This window comes from Lepisosteus oculatus, chromosome 14 (genome assembly GCF_040954835.1).
Source record: "Lepisosteus oculatus isolate fLepOcu1 chromosome 14, fLepOcu1.hap2, whole genome shotgun sequence".
Classification (NCBI taxonomy): Eukaryota; Metazoa; Chordata; class Actinopteri; order Semionotiformes; family Lepisosteidae; genus Lepisosteus; species Lepisosteus oculatus.
Window position 1 is genome coordinate 59203847 of NC_090709.1, and position 7294 is coordinate 59211140.

The 7294-nt window shown below is 52.8% G+C and overlaps 1 long non-coding RNA gene across 1 annotated transcript; it reads right to left on the minus strand.

Annotated features, from left to right (window-relative positions):
* Nucleotides 1–5654: 5654 nt before the first annotated feature.
* LOC138242975 (uncharacterized) lies at nucleotides 5655–6725 on the minus strand. The gene is made up of 3 exons (XR_011191849.1): nucleotides 6631–6725; nucleotides 6080–6127; nucleotides 5655–5702 (listed from the first exon to the last, which is right to left on the minus strand). It is a non-coding gene; the product is annotated as an uncharacterized lncRNA (long non-coding RNA).
* Nucleotides 6726–7294: the final 569 nt, after the last annotated feature.

The window sequence follows — 7294 nt, forward strand, 5'->3', positions numbered from 1 at the left end:
CTGGCCAGAGGACGAGGAGGCTGGGACCCCCCCTGCACAGCGAGGAGGAGTGACCAGGGGGGGCAGCTACACAGGTGGAGACGGGGTGGGAGAGGGACGCGAGGGAGAGAGGGGGATCACGTGCAGTATTGACAGTGTTTCAGGAGAGGAGTCAGGAGTGATTGCTAAAATATCGACAGCCGAGTCTGACCGAACTAGGGTGTGGCCATCCCTCTCGAACTTTCATCACAAACTCCTGTCTTCCTGCGGTGTCTCTGAGGAAGCTACCATTTTTCACTGGCTAATAAGAGGTGGAAGAGGTGTTAGTGGGACAGCAGGGGGCGCTCACCCTGCGGTCTGATACCCTAGTATAGTGACAAGGGACACCATACTGTAAACAGGCGCAGTCCTTCGGATGAGACGTAAAACCGAGGTCCTGACTCTCTGTGGTCATTAAAAATCCCAGGGCGTCTCTCGAAAAGAGTAGGGGTGTAACCCAGGCGTCCTGGCCAAATTTCCCATTGGCCCTTACCAATAATGGCCTCCTAATAACCCCCCTCTCTGAACTGGCTTCATCCCTCTGCTCTTCTCCCCACTGAGAGCTGCTGTGTGGGGAGCGTTCTGGCGCACTATGGCTGCCGTCGCATCATCCAGGTTGGGGCTGTACATTGGTGGCGGTAGTGGGATTTCCCATTCCCTGTGCAGCGCTTTGAGTGGAGTGTCCAGAAAAGCGCTATATAAGTGTAAGCAATTATTAATAAGGCCCCTCAGTAGTTGAGATCTCTGTTATACCCATCTAGAAACATGCAATCAGCATGTTATTGATGAAGCAATAGTCACAACATTATTCCACACCTCTAACCCTGCACTAGGGGGCGTGCTTCAGGCTCGGGCCAGGGTGAGAGGCGGGTTATGATGACAGTCATGCTTTCTACACCTTATACTGAGCTCAGAAATGGACCGAGCGGACATCTCACGAGCAGATCCCTCCGCGTATAAGAAAGGCAACTTGTCTCGGCAAAAATACCACGGATTCACATCCGAAATATGATAAAAAGGCAAAAACCCCACACTTGGAATGCAAACGTACCCTAAAAAGGAAACACGGTTTTAAAACCAACTTGATTTTCCCCTGGAGAAACATTTTTATGGACACACATCGCATCTATTACACATGTATAACTAAATATAAAGATAAAACTTAATATAAGAAGTCATGACATATCACACATGACGAAGTCTGGTCCAGAATAAACAGTTTACACTGACCCACCTTTATTTACCCTGGTCACTCACTTCTATTAACTGTTTTAATAAGGGTAACAAATGAATATTTGTTTCAATTTGGGATCTACATCTGGGAGCCCTGAAATGTTGGACAGAGGGCAGAAGCTGATATTCAGACGTGAGAATATATTTAAAAAAAGGATCTGGTGTTGTTTTTCACCTGTCTAATCAAAGCTTGTTCAAAAATTATCTGATTATAGGACACACGAGTTTATAATCATACTCATTCCACTTTTTAACCCCGTATATATGCACAATATGAAACGTATATACACTAAATCTCACGTGTGACTCCCATAATATACATTTCTTTACGAAAATTAGGAACACTTATTACAATTATCAACCCCCCATGACGAGGCAATATTTCATACCTTTGTTTCTTTGTGGGTTCAAAGTTCTGTCCTGTCGTTTCACACGTAATGTTTTGGTAGTTATCTCAATTTTCCTTTGCAATTATCTCCAAGATCATCATCAACGTTTTGTAAAACGCTATGCACAACTGATATTTAAAGAAAGTCCTGTACCAAAACGTCTTCGTAGGGAAAGACAACTTTTTTTTCCTTACGTCAGTCGCTACACGGTTACTCTTAAAATCCATTGATCGCCTTTAAAAAAAACTTTCGTTTTTTATTGTGGTTCACTGACATTTCTGTCACAATTCTGAGGGACCCCAAATAAAATTCACTTGCCGGTATAAAGACGCCGGCGAGGTTAAGACAGGTATCGAGCCACCTGCGTATCTAACGGACGTTTAAAATAAAAAAATGGCGTTTAATGTTGCGAAGGGCTATTGTTTTTTTATAGTTTGTCGATTGTAAGGGACGTGGGCCGCGACAGAAATACTGGTCGGGGTGGGAAAAGGTTATTTGATGGTTTATTGTAACGCAACGGTCACAATTGACTCACCAGCAAAGATGGCGCCGAGGCCACATCGACTCCCTCCCGCCCTGCCTCGCACCGAAGCTCGAGCTGCGGATCTCGACGCCGAACCGCCGGTCCGCGGGCGCGGGCGCCGGACATAGACGTCATAACCCCTTCCGAGGCGCAGGAATTATAGATCACTGTAGTTTCTTCTGGACCCGGGTTAGGGACAGTGTGCCCTCCGTGAGAGTCTTCTGAGGAAGACAGTGTCTAATGGGTGTCCAGGCTGGGTACCATCTGTCCATCACAGGACACACAGACATACACACTCACACACCCTGGACAGGACACCAGTCCATCACAGGACACACACACACAACCTGGATAGGACACCAGTCCCTCACAGGACACACAGACACACACACTCACACACCCTGGACAGGACACCAGTCCATCACATGACACACACACACACTCACACACCCTGGACAGTACAGCAGTCCATCACAGGACACACACACACACTCACACACACACACGCTCACGCTCACACTCACACTCACACTCACACTCACACTCACACTCACACATCCTGGACAGGACACCAGTCCCTCACAGGACACACACACACAACCTGGATAGGACACCAGTCCCTCACAGGACACACAGACACACACACTCACACACCCTGGACAGGACACCAGTCCATCACATGACACACACAGACTCACTCACACACCCTGGACAGGACAGCAGTCCATCACAGGACACACACACACCAGGGCCAGTTTTCCCAGAAGCCAATTAGCCCAAAAGCCTGTCTTTGGACCCGGAGAACACAGGGAGAACATGCAGACTCCACACAAACAGTTCCGAAAGCCCGAAAAGTGGTTGACGTTTTAATTTGGCAACGCCACGATGGATCCCAGTTTTTTTTTTATTTTGGAGGCCAAAGAGGACAAAAAAGGAAACGTCCGGAGTCTTGTAGCGTGAAAAGGGCTTAAATTTCGACTTAAGGAGTTGGCCATCGTTATATTTCACGAGGTATAATACAGGGGGAAAAAGAACATTTACATTTATCAATCTACTAGTATTACTGGGTGGATGTCACGTTCCCCAAAGTTCAGTGCCTCTCTCTAATAAAGTAGAAACGCGACATTAAACTCTGATCGAAACGGGAGAAATCACCAGGACACGATACAGCTGACGTCCGGAAAAGAAAAAAAGAACTCCTATTCCCATTTGTAATGACCCTGTCGTGTTTTTCCCGGTGTACGCTTCTCTTTCGGAGACCGTTTCTCTCTGGTGTTGTTTTGCTGTTGGAATAAATGCCGAGGTGACCCTTCTGTGTGGAGTCTGCGTGTTCTCTCCAGCGGGTCGTTTCCTCCACCGCAGGGGCTGGTCGAACCGGGGTCTTCCAATCGTCACAGAAGTGTGTGTCATTTTGGGTGGTGCATCGGGGATACTGCGCCCCGAGGGGGTGGCCTCTCACCTTGCTCCGGACGATGGGAGAAGACCTGTACCTTCACGAGTCCGGGTTGTGAAAACTTCTTCTGACAGTTCAAAACGTTTCGAAGAGACTACAGCGCTACCCTGTGTTCCATTTCTATCATGTATTATTATACAGTCATAAGTATCTGTCCTGATCACAGAGTCCCCCTCTCACTGCCAGGACAGGAGCCCAGTGCAGCACGAATAATAATAATAATTAATAAGTCTGGACCCTCCCCTCAGAGCTCTTCCCAGGTCAGGGGGATCCCCTCCAGCCCCCCCAGTGTGCAGCCCCCACCTGGATAATGCTCCAGTCCGCTCAGCACACAGCAGCTCTCAGTGGGGAGGAGAGCAGAGGGATGGAGCCAGTTCAGAGAGGGGGGTGATAAGGAGGCCATGATGGGTAAAGACCATGGGGGGAATCAGGCCAGGACACTGGGGTAACACCCCTACTCTTCTCCAGAGACACCCAGGGATTGTTAATGAGCACAGAGAGTCAGGACCTCGGTTTGACGTCTCATCCGAAGGACAGCGCCTGTTTACAGTCCAGTGTCCCCCGTCACTATACTGGGGCATCAGGACCCACACAGACCGCAGGGTGAGAGCGCCCCCTGCTGGCCCTACTAACACCTCTCCCAGCAGCAACCTTGGGGGGGGGGGAGGGAAAAAACCAAAAGCTAAACAGATTTTTTTTAAAAACATTTTATTGATGCTTTACAAAAGTCCAGTCCAGTCTGGTGTCCCTCAGCTCCAGTCCAGTCCAGTCTGGGGCCCCTCAGCTCCAGTCCAGTCTGGTGTCCCTCAGCTCCAGTGCAGTCCAGACTGGGGTCCCTCAGCTTCGGTCCAGTCCAGTCTGGGGTCCCTCAGCTTCAGTCCAGCACAGTCTGGGGTCCCTCAGCTTCGGTCCAGCACAGACTGGGGTCCCTCAGCTTCGGCCCAGCACAGACTGGGGTCCCTCAGCTTCAGTCCAGTCCAGTCTGGGGTCCCTCAGCTTCAGTCCAGCACAGTCTGGTGTCCCTCAGCTTCGGTCCAGCACAGACTGGGGTCCCTCAGCTTCGGTCCAGCACAGTCTGGGGTCCCTCAGCTTCAGTCCAGACTGGGGTCCCTCAGCTTCGGTCCAGCACAGTCTGGGGTCCCTCAGCTTCAGTCCAGACTGGGGTCCCTCAGCTTCGGTCCAGCACAGTCTGGGGTCCCTCAGCTCCAGTCCAGTCCAGTCCAGTCCAGTATAGTCCAGTCCAGATCTTATCAGGTACAGAACCAGGAAAGGAACCTGGAAAGAATATTGTTATTGCAGGTGTGAGGGACATAGACACAGACGTCACCATGACATCAAACAGCAAGAGGAGACTCCTCCTTGAATCACAGACACGACCGGGCGGCGCCCCCCTGTCTGCTCACCTGCCCCTCCTCTTCCTCTTCTTGTCCTTCCCAGCAGCCTGCTCCTCCTCTCCCTCGCTCTTCCTCTCCTGAGCTACGGTATCCGTCGCCTCCATCGGCTCGTCCTGATCTTCTGTCTCCACCGACACGCAGTTCAGGGACTTTAAAAAGGCGCATCGGCGCTTCTGAAGCAGAGACAGGAGAGTCACGTTAAGAGTCGGACTGGACACTCCAGGACATGAACACTGCACTGAGAGAGAGAGGGGTTCATACAGACACACTGACTGGACACTCCAGTACATGAACACTGCACTGAGAGAGAGAGGGGTTCATACAGACACACTGACTGGACACTCCAGTACATGAACACTGCACTGAGAGAGAGAGGGGTTCACACAGACACCCTGACTGACTGGACACTCCAGTACATGAACACTGCACTGAGAGAGAGAGGGGTTCATACAGACACAATGACTGGACACTCCAGTACATGAACACTGCACTGAGAGAGAGAGAGGTTCATACAGACACACTGACTGGACACTCCAGTACATGAACACTGCACTGAGAGAGAGAGAGGGGTTCATACAGACACACTGACTGGACACTTACTGGACACTGGACAGGAGTAAAGAGAGGATCAGAGCATAAACTACCTTATTTTTCTTCTGTCTCACAGGAGGTGGTGATTGGACCTCCTCCAGCTGGAGTCCGAGGAGGGAGAGAGGGGGCAGGAGAGGGACAGCACAGGGAGAGAAAGAGAGAGACAGGTGAGTCAAGTGTCCCAAGAGCACAGAGACTCTGCTGAGATCACACTCGCAGTGAGTGAGCCTGGGTGTAGCCCACTAATACTGACCCACTGGACACCACAGGACAGAGAGGAGGAGGAGGAGAGAGACAAACTGCTTGGACACCACAGGACAGAGTGGAGGAGGAGAGAGACACACTGAGGACAGAGAGGAGGAGGAGAGAGACACTGACAGACAGGGCTGAAAGAGAGAAACACAGAGACCCAGGGACAGACAAGACGGCCAAACTCCACCACAGACAGGACAGGAGGCAGGGTGGGACCAGCACTGACCTCCTTCCTCTCTCCTGCCGGAGGAGCTGTCTCCACCTCCTCTTCCTCCTGCAAGTCAAGAGACAGGCTGAGAGAGAGACGGGCTGGCGGGAAATCGGCGAACAGAGCTGAAGGCAGAGAGCCGGGGAGACAGGCCCAGCTGGGACAACGCAGGACAGACAGAGAGCAGGGAGGCACACGGAGAGACACAGGGAGACAGGCCCAGCTGGACAACGCAGGACAGACAGAGAGCAGAGAGACACAGGGAGAGAGACCCAGCTGGGACAACGCAGGACAGACAGAGAGCAGGGAGACATGGAAAGAGAGAGGGAGAGAGACAGGGAGAGAGGGACAGACACAGAGACTCAGACAGAAGGACAGAAAGACAGAAAGAGAGAAGTGCAGATGGACAGATGACAGAGACAGAGAAAAGGACATATGGACTGATGGACAGAAAGACAGAAAAGGACAGAAAGACAGATGGACAGATGGACTGAAGGATAGACGGACAGAAGGACAGATGGACGGACATACAGATGGACGGATAGACGGACAGACTCTGCCCCACTTGCCTCGTCAGACATCTCCGCCTCTCTCCTTGCCCTCCGCACCGGGGAGCCCCAGGCGGGGCCTGGCGGGGCCGGGCGGGCGATGGGGGGCAGGACGGGCGGGGGCAGGGGCAGGGGCACCGCCCCGGGCAGCAGGGGGGGCTCGAGGGGCATGGCGGGGAGGAAGGGGGCGCGGCGGGGCGGGGCGGTCAGGGGCCTGAGGGGGCCGGAGGGGGGGGCCGGGGGCGGGGAGCGGAGGGGGCTCTCGGGCGAGGAGGGGGGGGACACCGAGCGGAACGAGTCAGGCGAGCCCGAGCGGGACGAGCCAGGCGACCCCGGGAGCTCCAGCTGCAGCTTGGCCGCCCTCTCCAGCTTCTGGACGAGCTCGGGGAGACAAGAAGACACCACAGGATTCTGTCCAGCGGGGAGCGGGGGAGACACAACGCAGGGGGCATGAGGAGCAGAGACTACGCCTGGACAGGTGAGTGTGTCCGGTGTGTCCAGTAAGAGTCTGGACTGGTGAGTGTGTACAGTGTGTCCAGTAAGAGTTTGGACAGGTGAGAGTGGACAGTGTGTCCAGTGAGTGTGGACAGGTGAGTGTGTACAGTGTGTCCAGTGAGAGTGTGGACAGGTGAGAGTGGACAGTGTGTCCAGTGAGTGTGGACAGGTGAGTGTGTACAGTGTGTCC